The sequence below is a fragment of the Mustela nivalis genome (assembly GCF_964662115.1).
Source record: "Mustela nivalis genome assembly, chromosome: 11".
Taxonomy (NCBI): domain Eukaryota; kingdom Metazoa; phylum Chordata; class Mammalia; order Carnivora; family Mustelidae; genus Mustela; species Mustela nivalis.
In genome coordinates, this window is record NC_139030.1 from 71,480,976 (window position 1) to 71,508,926 (window position 27,951).

Genomic DNA, 27,951 nt, shown 5'->3' on the forward strand with positions numbered 1-27,951 from the left:
GTGCCGCTGATGGTGGACGATGACGGTAGACTTTGACTACCGTGGCGTTATACTTGTAGGTGTCTTGGGGTGCTTGTGTTCACATTTTGTTGAGTGTATAATGAGGAGTGAAGATCCAAGTTGGATCAAGCAGAGTGTCTATGCTCAGCTTCTTTTCCAAAGTGGTTTTATCAGTGTGTCCTCCCTCTGGCAGCTGTGCTAGAGCTCCATGTCCTTGCTAACACTTGGTTCTTTCTATCTGTTCATTTTAGCTCTTCTCCTGCTGAGGAAGTCTTGGTGCCCCGGAAGAACATTAAGGTGGGGCTCCATGTTAGTCTCTGGATATCTTTGTATTAGTCAGCAGGACTGAGCTATGTTGCAGAAACAAATAGCTCCCAAATCTCAGGAGCTTAACACAGCAAGGCTTGTTTCTCACTCACGTTATGTGTCCAATAGTAGTGTAGCCAATAGTGAAACTGCCATTTTAATCACTCAGCAATCTAGCTTCCATGATTATCAAGGTAAGGCAAACCACAAATGCCCACACCAAACTAAATGAGAGTAGACAAGTATTATCCTACTTGTGTTTGGGAGAATGAGAATGTCCACAAATAGCACTGAAGACTATCATGTCCCCAACACCTTAGGGCACAAGTAACATGGTCCAGGAGTACTTTGTGCCAGCCACTCTCGACAAACTTGTGGTATTGAATTATACCTTTGGAGGTCCCTCCCAAACACTGAACTCCTTGAGGGCTGGGATAGAGTTAACCATGTCTCTAAATGCAGATCCCAGCATATAAGTCAGAACAGAGCAGGTGCTCAATGCATTGTAAAAATAAACTTTCTTTTAGACAACTAAAATTTTTGCTTATCTGATATTTTTATAATATATACCATAACCTCAAATAAATTAGTCCTTTTTTCCTGAATTTCCAGAAGGAATGGGCATCATTTCTGAAATCATTAGGACTCCTAGAACCCCCAACAGCTAAGGATAAGATCACATGCAACTGGATAGATGATCAATAAAGAGGAGAACTGAAATATTAGCATCAGCAAACATGCTCGCAGTTTCCTAACTACAAACAGTAAGAATACACCCAACAGGTGAGCAGGAACACTTCTGCCTCGTGGTGGAGTAAATGTCCTCTATACTGTGCTCACTTCATTTCCAGAAACACTTTGTGTGTGCTCTCTATTTTGTTATTCATATAGATACTTGCTTAAATATTTATGCAAATAACACTGAATTTTATATTTTAATAAACTCTTACCCTTTGCCAAATATAAAAGCTAAATGTCCAATTACCTAAAAAGTGCAAGAGCATTCCAGAGGTGTAAGATCTCCATAATTTTCCTTCTTAGTTTGCTATTTTTATAACCAGACATAGCATATGGGAGTGATTAATGAATTCCATTAGCAATGGTAAATTTTTAACAAGGAAACCTCCCTTCCCTGAAATCCACTCCCTTAATCTTCTTATCAAATTAGTACCTTTATTTTCACAACAAAAATGGTATTCCTCCCCAGTAGTTCATTTTCAGTTCAAGCCCTGGTGGGATTCTAATTTAACTCCCTACCATTAGAACTTGAATACCACGTGATGCATCTGTCCTTATTTATCTGTGCCATATGCATTCATGGAGATTAAGAATTTCACACTCATATTTGAATTTTTCTGATTTCCTGATTTGCTTGCAAATACCCTACAAAACATTTCCCTTTCCTCTGTACATCTAAATTGCTTTGCAGTGCAAAGGCTGGATTCAGAAGGAGTGAAATCTAAATTACTCTTGCCACCAGACTAGAAGGCATCTAAGTCCACCAGCCACAGGTCATGTGAGTAATGCACTGGGCTGCTCAGTGTCCACAAGCTAGAAGTATTTTCTCCTGCATCTTATTTATTCATTCATTTCAGACAGAGAGAAGCACTTGCATGATATGGGGTTGGGAGGGCCAGAGGGACAGAGAATTTCAAGTAGATTCCATGCCTCGCATGGAGCCAGATGTGGGACTGGATCTCACAACCCTGAGATCATGACCTGAGTTGAAATCAAGAGTTTGATGCTCAACCCACTGAACCACCTGGGTGGTTTCTAGCACTTCAAAATTACTATCAAAGCAATATATTGTACAAAGATGGGCAAATACAGAAACTATGTTAAACCTGCCAGAAACTAGCCCACTTAACATTTAACATTTTGGTCTATTTCTTTCTATTGATATATTCTTTCTCTCTTTCTCCTCTCCTTTTTCTCTCTATATGTATTTGTGTAGTCGAATACATAATATATATATATATATATATATATATATATATATACACACACACACATACATATATTATTCTAGACACAAAAAAGAGGAGTCAAACTGTAATAATGTTTTTGAAATTCACATTTAAAGCTTACTAATATATCACAAACATTTTCCCATAAAACTGAATATTTTTTGAAAATTTATTTTAATAATTGGGTAGTATTCCATGATATAGTTTTAGCATATTTTGCTTAAATGAATTTGTCTATTGTTGGGCATACAGGGGTCTCCTATATTTTACCTCTATCACCTAAGAAACAACATACTCCCTTTTATGTAAATATTTTTGCACATCTCTGACCTTGGCTAAGGTTAATTTACTTAAAGTGGAATTACATTTTAAAGGGTCTGAATGTTTTCCAGCGTTTAGATGCCCTCCAGATAATCTATATTAATTTACGTTCCACCAGCACTAAAGAAGAGTGTCTGTTTCCTGAACTCTTGCCAATAAGAGGTCATGTCACTTTAATTACATTTTTTGACAATGTGGTCTGTGTAAAAATGGTATTTCCTTGTTGTCATTTGCATTTCTGTAATTCCTAGTATAGTTGAAGCTTAATTATTTTTCTCAAATACAAAGGTAATAAGCGATGTTGTAAAAGGTACAAACATTAAGACCTTTAAACTAAAATATTTTTTTCAACTACAAGTTTGGTTTGGGGGCATTTTTAAATAGACTTTATGTTTTAGAGCAGTTTCAAGTTCACAGCAAAATTCAGTGGAAGGTGCAGAGACCTCCCATGTGCTTCCTGCCCCCACCCATGCACAGCCTCCCACGTAATCAACAACCCTACCAGTGGATGCATTTGTTACAAGGAATGAACCTGCTTGGGCACGTCATTATCACCCAGGATCCATAATTTACATTAGGGGTCATTCTTGGTGTTCTAAGAGTTTGGACAAATGCATAGTGACATGCATTCTCCATTCTAGTGACATGCAGAGTAGGATATTCAGCTTTCGAGTAAACATTTTCTATGATCTCACACTCCTAAATTCATCACCACTTAATAGCATAGCGTATCCTCTTTCAGACGTCTTTTCCTGTAAAAGAAACTGTCTGGGTTTTCCCTTTTGTACCTAAAGTGGTTTATTAAGACCATTTTTCCTGAACAGACACATTTTTCCCCAAGAGGAACACTGGTACCATTTGTCAACACAGTAATTTATATATTCAACTGCTTTTTCTATTTTCGCTTCAGATGTTACTTCTTTTCAAAGATGTGATGTTATTCACACAGTTGACATTTCTGTCCTCCTCCTGTTCTACTCCATATGGGCCTGTTCAGATCTATTTAGGATTCTATCCTACGAATACGGCATAATTCATCCATTTTTCCATATATGGGCATTTAGGTGTCTTTCAGTCTTCCCTTTTACACAGTAGTGCTATGTGCTATAATGAACATCTTCATATGTGAAGCTTTCTGAGTGAGGGGAAGGCAAGCATATAGCACATATCCATCATCAACTGTCTTCCAGAGAAATCATCCTACTTACATTCCCACCCCCTTCCAGAGAAATCATCCTACTTACATTCCCACCCCCGCCAAGCACTACAGGTCAGAAATGTCACCTTTTCTCTACCTGTACATCTTCACCAGTAATGGTGTCCTGTTTTGTACTCATCAAACTTATTTCTTTAGCTTATCTGGAATTCATCACAGGCTACTGTGTCAGGTGTACATTTCGCTCTATTTTCCCCATGGGTCGGTAATTGCAAGAGTAACATACTTCACCAGCTGGTCTTTCTGTCAGTGTTTTATCCCAGAGCTTTGGTAGAATCTGGTAGAACAAACACACATGGATCGCCTTCTGAGTCCTTTGCTCTGTTTTCTTGGGTCTGTCTGCTCATCCCTGTGCGCACATCACACTGTTGTAATTACTATAATGTTATGGTAACCACTTCTTGTGGTCATCCCTCTTCAGAACGCCTTTTCTGTTCTCTATTCTTAGCCCACACGGATTTTACTATAAAGCCCACACGATGACAAGTTTCATCGACAACCCCGTGGGATTTTGACTGAAACTGTATGGAATTCAAAAGTTAATTTAGAGAGAACTGATATCACCACCATAAAGTTATCATCCCTCTTGTGAACACAGAATGCATCTCTACTGATTTAATTATTTGTAAACTGTGTTATAATTTTCTCAATAAAAGTCATTCTCATCTCTTGTTAGATTTATTCCCAGATTCCTTTGAATAAAGGAATTGTTATTGGCAGAAAAGTTTATAATTACATTTTCTAATGCATGTTTTCTGGAAACAATAACTGTCTTTCTTTCTTTCCAATTTCTTCATATTTTACTTAGTTTGGGGACTTGTGTGGAGGGGGGTGAGGGAATCTTTTTTCCTTGTCTTACTATACTTCCCAGCGGTTCTAGTACAATATTAATCATAAAATAATGATCATAGACAACACTTTCTTGCTCTTCACTTCAAAATAAATGTTTCTAGTGTTTCACCACCCAAATAGGATGATTTCTGTGTCATTTATGTCTTTTATTAAGTTCAGAATGTTCCCTTTTTTTATTAGTTTGCTGAGTTGTTATTCGATCATAGATGAGTGTTAAATTTAAATTAAATGTTTTTTTTTCTCTGCATCTACTGAGATGACCATATGGTTTATCCATAAATCTGGCAACATAAGGAATTATGCTAATAGGTTTTCACATATTAAGTTATCCGTGCTCCCCACGCTTTTCAGGGAGAAAGAAATACTTTCTATTCCTTTTATATGTCTCATTTTATGATCGATATGTTTTTCATCTTGTGAAAATTTAAGAGCCATATAATTTGTCCTGAGTTCTCCCAGTGACAAACTCTGTAGCTTTAAATAATAGGGACAGATAGCACTAAATATTTGCTCCTCAACCCCAGAAGGGAAATTTTTAAAATGAAACTTTCACCTCTCTCCTATGACCACCCATTGCATGTCCTGTTGAGCTCACTCTGACCTCTTCCGTCTATTAATAAGCACAGGAAATTTAGTCTGCCTTTATCATTGATTATTCTAAAAATTTTATCCTGGATTCTCTTCCTTCAAAATGTTGACTTTTACATAGTTCACTACACATGTTTACTGTTGGTCCTATATTTAAATGCTCACCACCTTCCATGATACCTTTTCCTTGCATGTGCTCTTTATTTTTAATCACTTTAAGTATGGCGTGCTCCTTTTCCAGGAAGAGTTCATTGCATTTTCGATAATGACTTTTTGTTGACTTTATACGTGAAGAACAACCTCACCGAGTACAACGATGAGTGCTCACAGTTTCCCATCTCAATGCCATGGAGTCTGCTTCTGTGACAGTCACGTCAGGTGGAGTCTGGGTACATACATGCCATACCTTTCTTTTCGTCTAAGGCTGTCTGTATTTCTTCGTTCTGAACATTTGTGGTAGACTTGCTCCATCCTTAGAGTTAACTCATTTTACCAGGATATATTTCAGGATGAATTTTCTCTATTCACATTTTCCAGGAATATGATGTGGGCTTTCAAGCAGCAGATCGAGTGCCTCCTTCATGTTGGGAACGGTCCTTCAACAACATCTCTGAATATGCTTCCCTGCTTTGTTTGGTTGTGCTCTGCATTAGAGACACCCACTGGTGGTATGTTGGACCTCTCCTGCCTTTTTCTTTGATGATATGATTTTTAATTTTATTCATCTCTTTTTTGTGTTTTTATTCTATGTGGATATCAGCTTCAGAGTGAAAATGTGGAGTGTGGGTTCTGCAGCAAATAAACCAGGGCTCTATTCTGGTTATGCACTTAATTTCTCTTTGACCTTGGGCAAGCTGTTTAACCTTGTCGAGATAGGTGCTCTCTATATGCTGAGAAGGACCTTGTCAGGAATTGTTGGATGTTTAGCATGACATCTGGCCTTCACTTACTAGATGCCAACAGAATCCCTTCTCCTAGTCATGACAACCAAAACAGTCTCTAGACTTTGCCAACTGTCCCCACCATGAGAGCAGATGGCACTTTAAACATCAATTCCACGTGCATAATTTTATCTTAGATATTCTTATATGTGTGTGTCAAGACTGTCGTTAATACATAGCATTTTTGAAATAAAATATACAAAGTGCAAAAGTGGAAAGACTTAAATGTTCATAAATAATGGATGGCATTTGTATCAAAAGGAATATTATGCAGTCATGGATAGCTACAAAGTACATTTATGTGGGCTGACATGACATGATTTTTTTTTTTTTTAAGTCGCTATACTATGCTGCTCCTACTGTAGGTTATGTTGCAATTTGCGGAGGAAATTTCTGGAAGGATACACAAAAACTTGGAAATGACAGACTGAGGGTCTGGACAATAAGAGAGAAACTCAACTTTTTCTGCATACACTTTGGCATTAATTGAGTTTGTTTTATTACATGCATTTGAAATTCACAAAATAAAACTAAGGAAGAGTCACACTAGCAGAGATACAAAACCAATACTGAAGATACTGTCAAGAACGCGAGGGACAGACTTCAGGATTTGTACAAAATAAAATAGAAGAGGGACTATTATGAATAAGACAGTAGAACAAATGTTAAAATATTCAAAATATTCAAAGATGTTCAAAAGCTTATCTGAAATAAGAATACCCCTGAGTCCGTATATCAGACAGGCACATGGCCTTTCAGCCTGTTTCCACCCATCCATCCAGCACAATGACTCAGTCCGTCCGTGGTCCTATGCGAGGCATTCGATTTTTTTCTGGAAAAATACAACATTGCAGATTCTGGGAAAGAGAGCCCTCATCACTTTCCTCCTCACAAATCCCTGGATGAATCACAACTGTTTTTCTGTGTCTGATTTCTCACGTGCTCAGCTGTGAAACTCCAAAGTATCCTCTTGCAGTTTACTTAATATCACATGGAGTACATAGCCTAATTCAGGGTGATTCATTCCTTCACACCACCCAGTCTCCCGTTCCAAAGATAAATTGTTATCTCATTTATGCACAATAGAGTCTCTCTCTCCCAGAAGAAGAACATATTTTCCTCATAGGTCCTAAAATCCTTGTAAAATTCCTTCTTCACTATTCAGATGTTACTGTATTTGTAAAGGGAGTGCTTCCTTTGCGTTTTTTAAATGCTTGTTTTTCAGGTAAGGGGAAATGAGTAATTTTAAATCATTAATCTAAAAAACCAAGCAGCTCCCTAAATTCTGTGAATTCTAATAATTTCTTTAGTTGATTATCAGATGTGCGATTATATTAGCATGGAATGATCTCTTATCTAATTCCATTGGTAGATACTTGCAAAACAAGATTATGAATATGAATAATGGACACGAGCATCCTTTTCATTGCTCCGACTCTAATCTGAATGATTTTATGTGGCACCATCAGGCATGACCGTGATTTTTGTAGTGAGATTTTAAAGCCCCTATTCCAGAACCACAGTGTGATCTTCTATGTAAGGGCTGTGTTGCAGCATGTGTGTGTGTAAAATTCATTAAGATAGATTTGATTTTATCAGAAACATTCGTTGGCATTTAATGGGCTGATCATGTTATTTTCTTTTTTTGACTGCTGAATATGGAATTAATTACTAGAGTCTCATGCCTGGTTAGTTGTGATTGATACTCTGGGTTTTATCTTTTTTAATACTTTATTTGAGAGAGAGAGAGAGAGAGAGGCAGTGATCAAGACAGAGAGAGCACAAGCTTGGGAGGGGGCAGAGGGAGAGGCAGAAGCAGACTCCCCGCTGAGCAGGATGCTCGACTTGGGACTCTATCCCAGGACCCTGACCTGAGCCGAAGGCAGACGCTTAACCAGGTAGCCTGATATGCTGGTTTTTAATTCCTTGCAGAGGGAAGTCTATGCCTGCCCAGCATCCGGGTGCAGATGGATTCTAAAGTGAGGTCCTAGACCAGCCCTTTCAAGGTAGAAGTAAGGGGGAAATTTTTAATTTGTTTGCAGGTTTTCTCTGCCAAGAGGCGGGGAGCTGAGGCACAGAGGCGGAACCAAGGAATCAGGAGCTCCCTTGGGTGCTGCCATGTTCCTTCTCTGTGCATTGTAAAAAGTGCACACCTGTGCACACGCATGCACACACACACACACACACATACACACACACACACTGTACTTTTATAGGCCAAACCTCCACAGCCAATGTTTGAAATTCAGTTAACATAGAGACCTAGAAGTAGTCAAAGTCATTGCCATGAGACACCAGCAAGCTGCTGGAGTGGAGAGCTAGATTCAGCCATTCCTTTTGGACAAGGCTGGTCCCCAGGGAGCTGTCAGGGTGCCATTCCCCATAGCCCCAGAGCCTGTCCCAGGAGATTTGGAGCCTGACATGTCCCCCAGCACAGGGCACGCACAACCTCACCCCTATCCTGCTCAGAGATAGAGGGTCCTCCCGCACTTAATTGTCTCAGCATCAGAGGTGGGGTCTCCCAGGCCGCCAGGGCCCCCGATAAACACATCTTCACTGATAGGAGAGGGTCTGGCCAGTGTGGTTTCAATTCTCTGTCTCCCTGCACAGTGCAGAGGGAAACCTGGGTTTCCCACGCTTCCATTGCAGCTATCTGGAGCAGTTTCACATACATTGCTGTGGTTTTTCCTCATATGTGCAGATGGTTTGCATGTAGAACTCTGGGGCCGCAACATGGTCAGAGGCTGGCCATGGCCTCCTAACATGTGGCTTGGAGCTGGGACCACCAGCTTTCTACCTATGGTCCGGAGAGGAGAACGAGTGGCATCCAAGGTAAAATGTGGACCAACTAAGCTCCATCTTTGACTGACCCTTGTGACATCAGGTGGAAATGAGTAACAGACATCTTTCCATGGAACTGAGCTCTCTCTCTGTGGCGTGACTCTCAGGAAATAGGAGGGTTTCAGGGAAACCAGATCTAAAGGCAGGCCGAGAGTCCATAAAGAATAATTATAACCATGAGCCACAGGGAAGAGGAAATGGACTCAGGAGCCTGATAAATAGGATTTTATTAACTTGTTAACCTCCCTGGCCATTCTAGGAAGTTAAAGCTAGACCTCTCGGGTCAGCAATGACCGGTACACGCCAGGACCCAGCAATCAGAGGGAGCCTGGAGGAGCGTGTTTACCACAAAGGAAGAAAATGCAGTCGCAACAATGTGTGCCGGCCACATCTTTATTCCTGGGGGAACATTGGCTGGAAGGGGAATTATCTCGAAATATGAAGTTAGTGATATTTCATCCCTAGTCATACTGGAGATAAAAGACCTTTTTTTTTTTTTTTAAAGTATAAAGCAATATGAAGCAAAACGTATTTCCTCCTTTCATGGGAAGATTAATTTATGTTTTGGGAATATAACGTTGAGCCTGGAAATTGGCGATGTCTGGCCACCCCACCCCCAGCCCGCTGCCAAGGCTCAGAGGGGGGCTGAGACCATATGATGCATCTCTAGACAAGTGGCCAAGTGGCGGCGACCCCTCCCTCACCATAATCCTCCTGCACATAGCCGTCCCAGGTAGGGGTGAGGCAAGGCCAGCCCTGGGGGAATCAGCCCTTGGCTGGTCCCTCAGTGACTTCATGAGGCTGCAATTCCTTTAAACTCAACGGTCCTCTGAGCTGTTCCAGCTTTGCTGACCCAACAGGCAGAATGTGGCCCCAGTGCAGGGACCCTGGCTCCAGAGGGAGGAATTCCAGCCGCAGGTGGGCTGGGACGTGAAGGTGCCCACAGGATGGCTGGGGCAGCAGCGACCCTGTTAATGGTCTGCTGAGTCTGCAAGCTCCATCCCAGTGGCTGCCCATCTCCCAGAGCCAATCCCCAGTCCTTCCGTGGGGTGACCCTGTGACCCAACCCTGTGACCCCCGACCTGCGACCATCCACAGTCCCACCCTCTCCCTGCTCGCAGGCCTGGGTCAGGGCCTCTGTGGGAAATCCTCTTCTCCTGGGCAGCTGCAGGGGGTTCCCTCCTCTCCTTCAAGCTTTGTCCTTGACCTTGTTGACCGGGCCTCCAGGCGCTGTGCCTTGGCACCTTCTCCTCGCTTGACTCTATTTCTCCACAACACACAGCCTTGTGGCTTATGAGAGTTGATTTACACTCCATCCATTTTGTAAGATGTTTATATTTCCTCCTCTGTAGACTGGAAGCACCACGAGGCCGGCTTGCTTCGTTTCCTCATGTAGGTGTTCCAAGCACCTAGAATCGCAAATGGGCAAATAATGCGAACTTTCAGGAGTCGTGTGAGACTTAACATAGCGGCGCCCCGTCAAGTGTGGCCTCACGAATGTGTGGTGTTTCTCCAATCCTTTCCTCGCCAAGACGGAAACATGGGGCAGGTGGTATGTGTGGGGGAAAGCTGTCTTTAAGGAAGGTTTCACTGCCCCTTCTCTAAAGGAGCCTGTGCTCCTCCAGGGGCAGGCAGGGCATCTCTGTGTGGAATGTGCTGTCAGGGGCCTCCGAACTGTAGGTGGGCAGCCATGATTCATGAGTCATGGCACTAAGCCCAACCCCAGAGAGCCAAGAGTGGTGTTCCTGCTGCCTTAAGTCCAAATTTCCTGGCTCAAATCGGGTTGTGCCAAGACCATGGCTATCGTTTGAACACAGTTACCAACATATAAATATTTGTAAAGTATTGCATTCAAATCCTTCTTCCAAAGAAACAGGGTAGAGGGGGCAACCACACGCCACTGGATCTCAAGGACACTGATGTTCTTCCCTTCCCGGTCCTTAATCAGGAGCCCTCTTGGAGCGCACGAACGTCATTTTCTCTGCTTATCTGTCTTTCTTTGCTCACTTGGGGAATGCATTTATTTATTTTTGTCCTGGTTAGCAGGGAAGTGACATAAAGACCGAGGAATTTAAAGACTGAAAGGGAAACCCTATTCCAGAGGAGCTAACCAGTTCACGGCTGATGCGGCAGCCTGATTTCTCGGGGAGACTGGACCAAAGCTCTGTCGAGTCAGGGATGACCTCAGGCTGACATGACAGAAACCACACAGATTGTTGCCCCCGTCTCAATCGGCATTAACCCTTGTGTGCCTAACGCTGCAAACCCAAGCCCAGGTTGTTTTCCAGCAAGGGTTTCTGGGGGTTGTGTTCTGCCAGAGGGCTGGGTTGCCTGCCCCCTTGGAAAAGACCACCCAAGGTTCCCCCTTAATATAGGATGACAAAGCATGGGGCAGGGCAGCAAATGGAAAAGTGTTGTTTCGTAAGGTAGAAAATGTAAGAACCAGTAGATCTTTTCTGTATCTGAAGCAAAATCCCCACTTTGATTCCATTCTAAGACATTTGGTTTGAAAGTTTCAAAGAAGAATAAATTCAAGGGCAGAATCAGGAGGACTTCACAGTTAGTCCCATTGTTTTTCTTGTAAATTACCATGTTGGTAGGGTACCGGGGGGACTTCTATGTGGCATTACGTATCATGATCCCTGAAAGTGTTTTTTGCCTCCCAGTCTCACCTACAGAAATGTTTCCTGAGAAAACAACTTTTAGGAAGTGGCCTGAGGTCTGTGTATAGGAGTGTTCAATGCCTTCCTCTTTGTAACCATGAAGAAAATAAGAACAGTTTAAATAATGGTAGAAGAATGGCCAAATCATTGATGGTACACCCATAATACAGAATATTACAAATCCATAAAAATCATATTCTCCTAGAATAGTTAAGGTCATGACTTTTTTTTTTTTTTGGTTTAAAAAAGGATTTTAAAAATGTGAAAATGTGGCCAGAAGTGATAAGTGATATCTGAATTGTAGGTTTACAGAATTTTCCATTTTTTATATTTTATCTATTTCTCCTTTTTAAAGGGATTCATATATTACTTTTGTTCTTTACAGAAAAAACAAATGTCATCTTAACATCAAGTAGAACACAGCCTTGAGGAATAAGCTGAAGTGGGTTATGCTCACGGTTTTGTCAAATCTGGTACCGGGGCACTGTCCACAGGTAACTACCAATGTGCTATGTACCTGGTTAGACATTGCCTGGCACTTGTCCCCAGGGTCCCTGTGCCCTTTGGCTGAGTCAAAGTGCTTTGAGCTTTGGGGTTGCAGTGAGGCCCAGGAAGACAACATGCCCTTCTGGGAGAAGGAGGCACTTTGGTGCCTGGATAGGACCCAGCCGTCAGCGGTGTTCTCCTTACACCTTAGAGACCCAGAACCTTTTCTCCTCTTCCTCCTCCTGTCCTGTCATTCCCTCTGGTCTCCTTCCTCCTATTCTGTCACAAGACCAGCTATAAATTCAGAAGGGGCAAGAAAGTGTCCTTGGGGCTTTGTGATGAAATAAAATCAATGGCATTTCACTTTCTGGCCCAGAGTTTACTTTCTGCAAGTAAAAATAATGCCTACAGATCCCTTTCTGGCTCCAGCAAATATAAACGATGTCTCTGAGAAACAACTGTTTGATTAATGCAGCCAATTCCAGCAAACAACTTAGAAATTCCAGGGAGAAAATAAAAGCCAGTTTAAAATGCCTGTCTGACTACATAGGCCAAGTGCTGGGGCTAGGCAGGCAACCATGTTTCCACTGCTAGCGTTCTGCTCCCCAAATGTCTGGACACCTTCAGGCACAGTCCCTGCAAACAGGAGGCTGATCATCATGTTAGGCAGAGTCCATTTCCTCATCTCATTTTACTCATTGGTTTTGACAATGTTTATTGGCTAAGAAAATGAACATGCGTGGTAAATAGCTTAAGCCTCGCAGCATAAAATACAACCCATGTGTCTTACACACATTTTTTACAGAGTTATTAAAATGCAGCTCTGAGTCCAGGGTGTCCATCAAGAGAGCTCAACCTGGGCAGCTGCCACTTGGCTCCCCAGCTTTGTCTCTTCACCAAATAACCAGACTTTCCTCCTCAGCTCTACCACCATCCAGGGCATGGGGAGGGTGTGTGAGGAGAGGGGTGGTCCTCTTCTTAGAACATCCCCATCACCTGATACAGAAGAGACACTATTCCATGGGCCGGTCATCTCCAACTAAGAAATGGAATCGATGGATTTCTGAGCTGCTAATGGTGTTGATTTTTTTATTGCTTTATCCATTGAACAAATGCTTCATTAAGTGCCTTCTGCATTAGGCTTATCAACACGAGCAGTTGTAAGCAAGAACAAGCTCGTGAGGGTGGTAAGAGAGACAAAAATGGTAGCCTGCAAGGGAGGTCACTCAGCATCAGTGGGAATCTGTGACCACCTCCAGACCACAGCAAAGAGGAGAGTTGTTCATTGCCAGGTACATTCCATTTCCTCATTTGGTTTTATTCGTGGATTTGGAGAACATTCATTGGGCACGAAATGGAAGCATCAGGGGATGATTTGGCCTCAGAGAAGCCAGGGTGGTGAAGAGACAGTCAAAGGCGGACAGCATTCCCAGCAGGCAGGGTGGTATCAGGCAAGGCCAGAAGTCAGGAGAGCCATGGTGTTTTTGATCGTCCATGAATAGAGCCCACAGCACAGGGTGCCTGGGGGAACAGAACCACCAGATGGGCTACATATGGTGCCGAGTTTCTATCAAAAAGTCTTATATTGTTTGCTTTGCTTCCATGTGTGCTGGCTTAGTTCTGGTCTTCACCAAATCTCTTCAGGATGATTGTGAGTGCCTAGCTCTTATCGCTGTCCTGTTCTCTCTGTCCTCTAAATATCCTCTATACAGGACAGGAGCGGCTCCCCACGGTCCTAACATTGAGGGTAACCCTGGGGTGGGACAGTGATGTGCACCATCCCAGCATACAAGGGCAAGCAGTTCCTGCACATGGCAGTGGTAGAAGAGATTCCTCCTGACCAGACCCACAGTTTTACGTTAAGCAGATACAAAATCCTCTGGGGCAACTCTGTCTTTGAGGTAAGTGAATCTCTATACTGCTCACCTAACCCTATGATGGGCTGGAAACTGTGGAGAAAGGTAGTTAATGACAGATGTCTCCCCAGTGAACCATCAGAGCCACCAGACCTCGACACAGTGGCCTTCTTTAGGAGCACCCTGTAGCAGAACTGCGCCATGATGGAACACGCTCCCTGCCTTTGTACCAGCAGCCAAGACTTGGAGGGCCTTCTTCTCACTGCATTGTTGGTTATTCCTTAGACTGGGGACACAGAGGTGTCTAGGGACCAGAACAACAATAAAGGGGACCCAAAGGGCAGGGTCTGCTGCCCACAAGCCTGTCTTCTACAATTCTAGTGGGTCAGGGCCTCAAACCTCATGATTCCCAGATCCCATCATCACCTATATAGGTGATGCAGGACCTATAGGATGCAAAGATTTTGAGGGTCTCAAAGCATTGTGTTTTCTAGCAAACCTACTTCTCCAGGGCCCTTAGAGTCTCCAAGGGACATTATCGCTGCTGATCTCCATCTCTGTCTCATTTCCTTAGAAGCCTACCAGTTCTTGTGCCTCAGGTCCATGCCAGGGAGTCTGAGTCCCTGCCCATGGAGTGGGAGTCTGATCACCTTCAGACCCTTAGGGCTGTAGTCCTTGAGGAATGGGCAACAATTGCTAAGGGTCATCTGCTGGAATCCAAATCCCCAGCTTAGGCCTCAGTGGAAGAGCTAGCCAGAGGCCTGGCAGGATATATGCTTCTAAGGCCCTACTGTTTTTTGTTTGTTTGTTTTATGTATGTATGTATGTATGTATGTATGTATGTATGTATTTAGAGCATATGAGCTGGGGAAGGGACAGAGGGACAGGGAGAGAGAGAATCTCAAGCTGACTCCATACTAAGCACAGAGCTGGATATGGAGCTCAATCCTACAAACCCAAGATCATGACCTAAGATGAAATCATGAGTCACTTAACTGACTGAACTCCCTGGGGATCCCCAAGCCTTACTGTTTGAAACAGAAACTAGTCCTGTTCTGAGTGTTGTTTAACAAAATAACAATAAAAATTATATAAAACTTTCCAAACAATTAAGGTAACAACAAAAAAGATAAATACAGTTCCTTTGTGAAAGATTTCTTAAGCTTTTAATAAGCCAGGGTACATTATGACTCACCCAGAAGAAGGTCTAGCACCCACTATTTCCCAAACTTACTAAATCCTGTGTCTTTTCCTCATGGAACACCTGAATGGACTTCTCTTTTGCAGAATTCATGTTGGGAAAAGGTGAAGTGAATTATTAGATAAAGTGGGAAAAGGACATCAGGAAGACAGCTGAGCCCAAAATGTTATCATAGTTCTGGAAAAGTTGGAAATAGTCTTAATGTCCTCTGGACAAATATATGAGATCATATTAAATTGCCACTCTAGATGCAGTGATGTAGCCCATATAACATATAAACAATATAAATAAATTAGATAAATTTTTATTTTATTTTATTTTTTAAAAGATTTTATTTATTTATTTGACAGACAGAGATCACAGGTAGGCAGAGAGGCAGGCAGAGAGAGAGGAGGGGAAGCAGGCTCCCTGCTGAAGCAGAGAGCCCGATTGTGGGGTTCGATCCCAGGACCCTGAGATCATGACCTGAGCCAAAGGCAGAGGCTTTAAGCCACTGAGCCACCCAGGCGCCCCTAGATAAATTTTTAAAACAAGGCACAAAACTATGTAAACAATGATGATAATTACATATTAAAAATCAGATATGGCTCCTGGCTATGGGGGAGTAAAATATTGAGACTTGTTTTCTCCTTTGAACAAATAAAACACTTGAAAAGAGGAAGTGTAAGACAATAGTCCCTGAGGGGAAAAAAAGTGGAAACAAAATTTCCTCAGTTTACCTCCAGAAAGCAAACTCCAGAACATAGAGCAGAAAGGAGAATCCCAAATAGAGCAAGGCCATATCATTGAGTCAAATGGACAGAGATCAAAGTTTGGGGAAATTGAGGACCTTACATGGCAGAGTGACAGAGGGGAAGAAGTTATGAAAAGAATGAGCTTCATAAATCTTCATAAATGTCTCCTTTAGTCTATGAGTAAGGACCATTCTAAACCTGCATAATGAAACTCTGTGAGTCTGGATAAAGAAGAGCTTCCAGGGACAAAAAAGTTACCAGGAAACTATAGGCCAAACAATTCCCAGAAATATTTAGACAGAGCCAGAAAGTTTTTGACTTGCTATATCCAGAAAGGAGAGACCACATGGAATGCACAGTGTCTTTAACAGGGACCCCAGAAGGGTAATGCTGTAGTAGTGGGCTAAACTAACACAAGAGGAAAGCCATTAAAAATATTAAAAATGCACCTCAAATACACCCCAAAAATAGCAAATTAACCCACAAGTAATTATTTGTCACAACAAAGTCTAATAATCTTAAAAAAAAATCTAGCACTTAAAACGTTGGCAATGTCTGATATCTAAGAAAAATTACTAGACACTGGAAGAGGCAGGAAGATATAACATGCACAAGGAGTCAGTACAAACAGAAACAGATATGAGCAAGATGGTAAACTCAGGAGAAAGGGACTCCAAAGCAGCTGATTGAGGACTGAGGGAAAACATGAATATAATGAGGTAAGATACCAAAAAAGTGGAATTACTAAAGATGAATAAATACAAATCTCTTTAAAATATAGATTATCACTGAGTTGGATTAAGAACATATCAAGGGGAGCCTTGGTTGGTTGGCTCAGTTGGCTCAGTTGGTTAAGCGTCTGTCATTGGCTCAGGTTATGATCTCAGGGTCTTGGGATTGAGCCCCGCTTTGAGCTATCTGCTCAGCAGGGAGTCTGCTTCTCCCTCTCCCTCTGCCCCTCCTGGCCCCTTGATGGTGCTCTCTCTTTCAAGTAAATAAATAAATAAAATCTTTTAAAAAAGAATATTAAACCCTGCAAAAGATCAGTGCACATAAAGACATGACAATAGAATTTATCCAAAAATAAAGCATATGGAGAAAAAAATGAAAAAAAAAAACAGACTCTGAGAGACCTTTAATTTTTTTTAATTTTATTTTATTTTATCAGTGTTTCAAGAGTCATTGTTTATGCATCACACCCAGTGCTCTATGCAATATGTGAATGACCTTTTAAATAATACCCAGTCACCTAACAAATGTGTGATTACAATCAGAAGAAACAAACAAACAAAAAAACAAAAGACAGGAGGGGTCAGAAATAATACTTGAGAAAATAGCTGGGGAATATTTCAATTTTGATGAAAACTATAACTCACAGATCCAAGTCATCCAACAAACACAAAGAAAACCATACCCAAACACATCACAATAAAATTGCTGAAAATCAGTGATAGAAAATCTTAAATGTCTCTGAAAGAAAAAAGGCACTTTACAAAGAAAGGAACATTTCATCAGAAACAATCACTAAACTGTAGGAAGAGCCAACATGCCCTTCAGCAGACGAATGGATAAAGAAGATAGAGTCCATATATACAATGGAATATTATGCAGCCATCAGAAAAGATGAATATCTAATTTTTGTATCAACATGGACAGGACTGGAGGAGATTATGCTGAGTGAAATAAGTCAAGCAGAGAAAGTAAATTATCATATGGTTTCACTTACTTATGGAGCATCAGGGATAATAAGGAGGATATTAGGAAAAGGAAAGGAAAAGTGAAGTGGAGTAAATCAGTGGGGGAGATGAACCCTGAGACACTGAGGACTATGAGAAATAACCTGAGAGTTTTGAAGGGAGGAGGAGTAGGGGAATGGGCGAACCTGGTGTTATTGCATGGAGCACTGGGTGTGGTACATAATCAATGAATCTTGGAACACTGTAAAAATAAAATAGAAACAAAGAAACCAACAAAAAATAGAAACATTGTAACCCAAAAGAAAATGGTATTACATGCAAAGGGCTAAGAGAAAAAAAATAGAATTTTATAGACTTTATCTTAAAATTTTATCAGATAAACAGAAACAGAGAATTTGTCATTAGCAGATATTCATCAAAAAAAAAAAAAATGGGCCTTGAGAACTTCCTTCAAGAAATGTTAAAGGAAATTTGTCAGGCAAAAGAAAAAACATTTCAGATAGAAACCTGAATATATGGAGGGCTGAAAATGACTAGAAATTATAAATATGTACAAAAAAATGAAACTTTATTTTTAGTCTTTAAATTCTTTTCACCAACAATTGACCATTTAAAGCAAAAAATAATAACATTGATTTGTATAGTTTATAAATATGTTGACAGCAAATGTGTGACAATAGTAAAAATATTATATTTCAGTAACATATATTATTTGAATTTAAAGTATGGAATGTTAAAAATGTGTATTTTAAATCCTGGGTGGCTCAGTTGGTTGAGCGACTGCCTTCGGCTCAGGTTATGATCCCAGACTTCCAGGATCAAGTCCCACATCTTGTTCCCAGCTCCTTGGGGAGTCTGCTTCTCCCTCTGACCTTCTCCCCTCTTGTGCTCTCTCTCACTCATTCTCTTTCGAGTTAATAAATAAAATCTTAAAAAAAAAAATCAATCAATCAATCCTAGGGCAACCCACCATCCCCCACCAAAAAGAAAGACAGTGGTAAAGCTAATAAATAATAGTAGATATAAAATGGAATCACAAAAAATACAAAATTAATTTTTTTTAATTTTCAGAGGGTTTTTTTATTTTTATTTTTTAACTTTTTTTTAATTTTTTATTTTTTATCCCCAGGGGTACAGGTCTGTGAATCGCCAGGTTTACACACTTCACAGCACTCACCAAAGCACATACCCTCCCCAATGTCCATAACCCCACCCCCCTTCTCCCAACCCCCCTCCCCCCAGCAACCCTCAGTTTGTTTTGTGAGATTAAGAGTCACTTATGGTTTGTCTCCCTCCCAATCCCATCTTGTTTCATTTTTAAAAAGACAGGTGAAGAGGAAAAAAAGAAATACGTATCAGATTAAAAGAAAACAAATCAAAATATATTATACTTTAATGGACACATAGCTATAAGTGCATTGAATATAAATTATCTAAACATGCATTATTTTATCTGATAGTCACTAGCCACATCGGTTATTTGAATTTAAATTTAATTAATTATAATAAAATAAAATAAAAATGTCAGTGCCCATTCAATCTAGAAACATGTCCAGGGTTCGGTAGCCACAGGTGGCTAGTGGCTGCCATTTTTAGGAGTCTAAATAGGCAGAACTGACAGTTCTGTTCAACAATGCTCATCTAAACATATAGACTGAAACACAGATTTTTCAGATGGGATGACACAACATGGTCCACCTGGATGCTGTCTCAAAGAAACTTAAATGCAAGACAACACTGCAATAGTCATAAACATAAAGATATAGGTAGGTTGAAGTAAAAGAATGGAAACAGAAAAGCCACTCATTGGCCTCAATCACAAGAGAGCTAGAAATGGAGACTTGAGCACAGGGTATCCTGCCAGGACTCAAGGGGATCATTTCATATGATAAAGGACTTGCTTCATCATGATGACATGTGATACTAACACATGTGTACCTAATAACAGAATTTCAAAATAGATAAGGCAAAACTAGCAGAACTTGAAGGAGAAATGGACATACTCACAATTATATTTGGAGATTTAAAAAACATTTCTTTCAATAAGTGATAGCATAAATAGAAAATCAATTGGGATACCCTAGACTTGGGAACACCATTACCCAAGTTGATCTGAATGACCTTTATGAAATACTACATGTCAAAACTGCAGAAAACATATACTATTCTCCAAGATAGACAAAATATTGTTTATAAAATAATTCTCAATAAATTTTAAAGGGTTGAATTCATAGTGTTGCTGTGTGCTTTATTATTTTTTTTATCAAAATTGAAGTAAATGATAAATCAGTAACAGATATGTATGTGGAACATCTCCAGATTATCAACAATGAAACAAAACACTTCTAAAGAACACATAGGTTAAAGAGAAACTTCTATTTCGAACTGAATTAAAAAGAAAACGAGACATAGCAAAATTTTTAGTATACAGCTAATGTAGTTACAGAGGAAATTTTTTTACCTTTAAATCCTTATGGAAAGAATTAAAATCCATGACCTAATCTTCCAATGTAGAAGCTGGAAAAAGAACAATCTGAACCTAAAGTAAATGGAAGGGAAGAAACTTAAGAGTGGGTATCCACAAAATAGAAAGCAGACACGTAACAGGGAAAACTAATAACACTAAGACCTGGTTTATTGGAAAGATTCAATAATCCTGGTATGACTGATCAAGTAAAAAAAAGAAAAATATATAAATTCTCAATATCAGGAATCAAAGAGGGGATATCACTTTAGATGCAACAGATATTAGAAGATCAATAAGAGAATATTTGATAACTTTATTTTTTTTAATTTTTTTTTTTTAATTTGACAGACAGAGATCACAAGGAGGTGGAGATGCAAGGAGAGATAGAGAGAGGAGGAAGCAGGCGCCCCGCTGAGAAGAGATTCCCAGGACCCTGGGATTATGACCTCAGCCGAAGGCAGAGGCTTAACCCACTGAGCCACCCAGGCGCCCCTTTGGTAACTTTATAACAACAAACACAGTAACTTGGATGAAAAAGAAATTCTTTGAAAGCTGCAAATTAATGAAATCCACAAAAGAGATGCAAGAAGAAACAGAAAAATCTCAGTAATCCTAGATCCAATAAAGGAACTGAATTTATAACTTCAGAGTTTCTCCCAAAGGAAATACCAGGCCCATGTGATCCCACTGAAGCATTCTATGAAATATTTAAGGAAGAAATAATACTGATCCTACACAAATTCTTTCAGAAAGTAGAGAGAGGAGTGATAACTTCCAGACTCATTTTGTCAGGCCAGCATCAACCTTGTGCCAAAACCCAATAAAAGTATTATAAGAAAAGACAACTACAGACACACCCCTTGTGAATATATATGCAAATGCCTTCATAGCATATTAGGAAATAATATCCAGCAATACATACAAAAAATATCATTTCCAAGTGAGGTTTATTAGAGGAATACAAGAAAATCAATCAAACATACTTATTATAGTAACAGAACAAAAGAGAAGGACCACATGATCATCTCAATAAATGTAGAAAAAGCATTTGGCATTACTTAAACCCCATTTGTCTTTTAAAACTGTCAGCACACTAGGGATAAGATGAAATGCCCTCACCTTGATGAAGAGCATCCATAATCAATCTCTAGCTCACTTCATATAGAATGGAGAATTTGAATACATTTTTTTTCTCAGGGGGGAAATGATGCAAAATAACCCCTCATCACTTCCAGGGAACGTTGTACTGGAAGTCCCAGCCAGTGCAGTACAGTGAGTTAAAAAAAGAATTTGGAAGAAAATGGAAGACAAAAATAAGGGTAGAAAATCCTTCTCAGGGATCTACCAGAAACAAAACAAAACAAAACAAAAAACAAAACCTGATGGAACCAAGGAATGACTTCCACCAGCTGGAACAGCCACAGAACAGTCAACTGTATTCCTGCATATCAACAACAAACAACTAAAAATTGGAAATGTAAAAATCAATGATTATAATAGCATCAAAAATACAAACATGTGGGAATAAAACTAACAAGGTGCGCATAGGGGTTGTACCACGAAATTTACAAAATGCGTCTGAGAAATGAAAGAAGACTTATATAAATGAGGAAGGTAATGTGTCGTTGGATCCTAAGACTCTCTTGGGTTAAGATTGTCTATTCCCTTGGACTGCTCTATGGCTTTAAGACAATTCAAATCAAATTATCAGTGGGCTTGGTTTTGTACAAATTTGTGGCTTATTTTGAAGTTTATTAAGAATTTCAAGTGTCTCCTAATAGGCAAAAAAGTTTAGAAAATGAGGAAGTTTGAGGATGTAAATACTTCCAGAAGAAGGGTAGATCAGTCAGGGTTTCTACACCTGCTGCTCTAGACATAAATGACTATCTTACTTTCTTAGTGTAAAGTTGTCACCGAAACAAATTCACAACTCTTCTGGAGCATAGAAAGAAATAGAATATTGCCTGAATCATTTTATGAAGACTGTACAATCTAGATTCCCAAATCTGTGCACAAAAATGGGATACAGTCAATGTACACACATAGACTGATCTCACTTTAGGTGAAACATTACTTGAAAAATAGTATCACTGAGAATAAGCAGTGCATTTGAAGAATGACACTACATTATTTAAGGGAGATTATTTTAATAATTCAGGAAGATTAAATATCAAAGAAATCATTTCTTCTACCTAAGAAAGTTAATACTTTTTAAGGGGTATTTAAAAAAATCTGTACGTGAATCACCATGTCATTTTCAATGTCAATCAACTAATACTCCAGCCCCAATGCAGCCAGTTAATAGGTTGTGTCTATACTAGCTTTTCTGTTCTTACCTGAAGGGTCTGTTTATTTAAGCGGCCTTTGTGGTTCTTAACCCATCAAAAGTGTTAGTTTAACAAAGAATACCAAACAATTAACCTCTGATGGAAAAAAGGAAAGGATTAAAACAAGCAAAATTTATCACTTTGTCAGGTTCTGCAAACATCACCTTGAGGAGCTAAAAGCCCCTAATAGAAGAACAGATGCCTATAAAACGTGTATTTCAATTACTGCGCTGTGTGAATTTCTACAGAAATAGATCAGCGAACAAGGTGATGGGTCTGCAAGAAGCAGCATGACAGATTTGATGGATGTCTCCCCTGAATTAACTGAGCGTCTGATTTTGCCATCTTGAGAAAATGACAGAGAGCCCTTTCCATACTCGTCACCCTGCAGGGCTGGAGGTCAGAAAAGAGGGGTACAGGCTGGTCTGTGTGGTCCCCCAGTGAGCCAGCTGGCCCTGAGATCTGCCCAACTCTGCACTGGCTTAAGGTTCCTGGGTGGGAGAAGGAAAGTCAGGGGCTGTGTCCAAGGCCCCCCGGGCCAACCCCAACAACCCAGCAACCTCACGAGTTCTCACAGACACATTGATGAAGCCAGACAGGGAGCTGCCTTCTTCCAGGTGGAGACAGCAAACCTGTGGACAGCAGGTCCAGGCCCCACTCAAGATACATCATTACTCTGTACACCGTCGACATCTTCCCCACCAGGTGACTGGAAGACAAGATGAGATAGGGCTGGCAGGATCGGTTTCCTCTCGGACAACCCTGGCCTCCTTGATGGAGTCCAGGTGTCTGCCTGCTCCCCACAGGCTGTCCTGCAGCCCTTCGGGGCCCCTTGGGGCCTGGGCAAGACAGGCGATTACTCACTTGTTCTGTATCTGGAAGCATTTTAGTGGGATAGGGAGAACCCTGATTTGTGCTCTGAAACAACCACAGAATGTTCCTTCTACCCCATGAGATTTCAGGGACAAATGGGAATGTTATGCCTTTTATAGATCCTGCTGATATTCCTTTCTCAAAATAATCCCTAAAATAAAATGGTAGGAAGAAGCTTTATGTAACCCTTAGCTGGGCCTGGAGCCTGAGACGGCGTGTAGGGAATCTCCACCACCGGATGAAAGTCTCACTCATAATGGATCACGTAAACACCTTTTGATTTTTCTTGTGGGGTCTTCTGCCAAGTGAGTCCTGGGGCTCTCTCTCTCTGGCCTTGTTCCTCTTCTCCTTCCCCAGGATTCTGAGGATCTTTCTTCTCCCTCTCCATCGGACTCTGTCTCAGAGGGTAATGGCAGACCCCTGAAGCTTAAACAATCCCAGCTTCTTCATGGAGCAGCAACTCTAAGACAAACTACCTCTTGCCCTTCCTAGACCTTTTTCAGAGCTTACTGAAATCAGTCAATATCTTACTCTTCTAATGAAGTCTCTTGTTAATACAGTATTGCCAAAAAGCCTCTCCTTCCAAATGATGCGGAAAAGAAACAGCAGAGGTGGGGTCAGCCCATCCTGCCTAGTCTCTCCCCTTAAAAGCATATATACATGGACTCCACGACGATCTCTGCAGCCGCCAAAACCAGCAGGCATCGATGTGGCTTCCGGATCCATCTGGCAGAACGCCCTCAACTCAAGGACTGTAGGCTCTACGCTTCTCCTGCTTTTTTGCAGAGTCCTGATGTTTGAATTTTTTATCATAAAAGAAAAAGCCCTTGCATACCAGGGAAATCTGAAACCGGGCCCCACATCCTCAGGGGCAAGAGTGCATGGTAACAGGTTCAAAGGACAGAATGGGAGGTGAGGGCTGGTCACAGGGGAGGACTTGTTTGTTTGAAGAGGCAGGCGACTTGCAGGAAGGGTCACTTTTTATGAGCTGTAAATACATTCCTGAGGCAACTCCTCCAGGTATCCAGAAAGTTCTCAGAAAATGGACGGGAGATTGAACTTCACTAATTAAAGGGTCTATTGCCAGTGGCAGGCACCAATCTCTACTCTGAGCTTGTTTATGTAACCGGCCCTTTCAATTGCCAATCGACCACATGTGGCCCCGGTGGCTTCGCACAGAGACGCGGAGGTTAGATCTCTTAGCTGAGGCTCTGTGGAGTGACAAAGCCAGTCCCAGCTCTGTTTGACAGATTTTGGAGGCAAGTAGAGTTGTCATGAAAAATACAGAGGGACTGTGACCTCCGGTTAGGAGAGAGGAGGAAAAATGCCTGAAAATATTCCTTCTTTGTAGCAAATTGGTCCTTGATGTAGAACAGTGCATTAGACTCCCTAGATTTGCAAACAAAGCCTCAACGGTCATGGTCAAGACTTGCCAGAGGTTTCAGGGGAAATACTGAAGTGCCTGAAGGTACTCTTCGGGTCAGCGATCAACACTTCTGTCACGCTTAGGAAAAGACGGGCACAAATTATTTGAGGCGTGCTTAGGAAAAGACAGGCTCAAATTATTTGAAAATTTTACATACACATCTACCAATGAACAGATATTAGGCAGAAAAATTCCCTACTTGACAGGAAAACCTATGACACAAAACTAAATAGCCAAGAATAAAAATCAGTGCTCTCTCTACATACTTGAGAAAAAAGATAATATTTCACTTTACAAAGAATGCAGAAATCAGCCCGTAGTTAAAGAGTTTTGCTTTTTGTGTCGATTTTAATATCGCATTTTCTGCCTCAAGCTGTGAGACCTTTTATCCTTGCTCTGAACCAAACTAAAAATGTCTTTTCCTTTCTGATATCTTATTCCAACTGAGCAATTTCTTATTTCCTGTTCTTTGTGTATGTGTGCACACACGTGCACACATACAGCTTTTCTAGAAGCCAGTAATATTCTCCCCTGTTCTAGCCAGACAGAATACATAAAACTCCCTTGCACATCCCAACAAGTATAGTAGGTGCTTAAGGATTAGGGACCACATGCATTAGTGAATTGATTTCCGAGGGGCCCAGAGCAATTCCATCCTTCGGACCACCTAGTCACTGGGATTACTCGTCCCTCACACAATGTAGTTTCCATGTGTGATGTGGGCACCTGTTTACCTTAGAACTGCCATAGGCCTTGGATCTGATTTCACCTTGGTCCACCACAGCTGCCAAGTGCCAAATGCTCACGGCCACCGCTGGCCACGGCCAGCCACCCAACATTAGCCGGAGGTGAAAGGTCCCATATGTCTCGACTAATCTCAGGATGCGTGACTAGTCCAATGTTTTCTTTTTTGTGCCCAGATCTCTATTTTGGAAAAAAAAAAAAAAAAACCCACAACTGTGTCTACATACTCCTTTCTCATGATTTTGTTTCGTGTGTGTGGCTTTCAGCATGGTTTCATGAGCATTGAGCAAAGCCTACTAACTTGGAAATGCCAATTCCGGAAGAAATTGTCTATGTTCTGGTGATCCTGGATGACCCTGATTCATTCACCCCAGGTCTTTTACTTTTAAAAGCCAAAATAATATCAGCAGCAACAACAACAAGACCACGAACCCTCTACCTGATTAATCTGGATTCATCAAGCCCCAGAAAATGCTGGAATCCTTGACTTGCTGAGAGGCCCCTGGCACTCCCTCAGAGGCCTGACTCAGTGGGCTAACACTAGCCCACCTGAACATGTAACCTGTGTCCTAGCTTCCTAGCTACCCAGGTTGTTTGTTTGTTTATTTATTTATTTATTTATTTATTTATTTTCAGCATGACAGTATTCATTTTTTTGTACCACACCCAGTGCTCCATGCAATCCGTGCCCTCTCTAATACCCACCACCTGGTTCCACCAACCTCCCACTGCCCCCACCACTTCAAACCCCGCAGATTGTTTTTCAGAGTCCATAGTCTCTCATGGTTCACCTCCCCTTCCAATTTCCCTGAACTTCCTTCTCCTAACTCCCCATGTCCTCCATGCTATTAGTTACCCAGTTCTTATTCTGAGTTTCATCCAACAATCACAGCAACGAATTGCAAAGTGTCACATTGAATGTTGAATCCTGGTTAAATAGATTTATTTTGTTTGGTTTGGTTTTCAATAATAAGGGATTGAGGTAAGTGATGTAGGGTGAAGAGGAAGGGTTATAAAACCTCAAAAAATTCTCCCTGCATGTGAGTGTGCTAAGCATTTCATATAGAAGAGTGATCTGTTCTAACAACCCAATGGGAGGGGCTTCTCTCTAGCTCTGGTTTAGAGATTAGAAGATTAAGAAAGTTGCCCAAATTTACCTAGACAGTAAGTAACATAGTAGGCACCTTATGGCTCCTATGTTCATGCATGATTCTGCTATAACTTGCTGCCTTCCTAGAAGTAACCTAAATTCCTCAATAGGCAGCATGGCACCCAATATTGAATTCTAAGTGACAATCTGTTCAAGGTGTATTTTCTTCCTCTGCATGGAAGGCCCTGACAAAGAGATTTCTGGGGAACCAGCTGACCATGAGCTCCTTGAGGTGGAACAACTTGTATTCCTAGAGCCTAGCATAGTTCTTGACACATAGTAGGAGTTCCAAAAACGTGTTGGAGGAGTGCATGCATGCATGTACATGTGCATGAAGGAACAAATATAGGAAAGCACAACACAGATGAGTGTGGGTTCTATTCTGGCCAGAGAGGCTTATTCATTCCCACCATCCAAGATACAGGACCCTCAATTTGCCAGCTCGCCATTACAGTAAATTGTAAGCAATGAGAGGGAAGAAATGTTTGCTGACCTCACCATGTACATGTCTAGGGGAGCTCTATTTATGCAGAACTGCTTGGAAGAGGAAGTAACCTGGGAAAGAAGACAAATGGGAGACACTATGAGTAAGGGACATGGTCAGCCCTGCTCCGCTCCCCTTCACATCCTCTGCCACTTAGGCCAGCACCAGGTATTTCCCTAAGCCCTCCTGACAACTGCTCTCAGTTTCTCTGAAACACCAGGCTCACCATACTGACCACAATAACTCATTACACATAATACCTGGAGCAGCATGTAAATAAATACCAAGAGAAAAGTGAAATGGTTTTGTCCTGGCCATTCTGTAGTTCTTCTAAAGAATCAGGAAGCAATGCAGTGGGGTTATCGACGTAGTGTGAATCACTAAGCAATAATTAAGGATCAAGGGGGTGAATACATCCAATGTCCATAACCCCTAAAAGGTTTTAAAATTAGTTGCTGGGCAGTCATGAAGAGGAAGCCAATAATGAAAGTTACGGAAAGAGGTAGTAAAGCATCCATAGGTATTAACATGAAGACAATTTAAAAAGATAGGTGGCTAAACTTAAAAAAAGGAAGGAAGAAAGGAAGGAAAGAAGGAAAGAAGGAAGCAAGGAAATGATATGTGGTATATACTGAACCATCATGAAAAAACTTCCCAGTTCTAGTCTTTAAAATTAAAGCTCACTATTATAAAAATAAATTAAGGAGAAGCTCACAAAATGGTCAAATGTTTGGAAAACTAAAAAAAAAAAAAAAAAAAAAAAAAAAAAAAAAAAGGAAGGATTGCATTTGTCCTAATTGAAAGAGTTCAA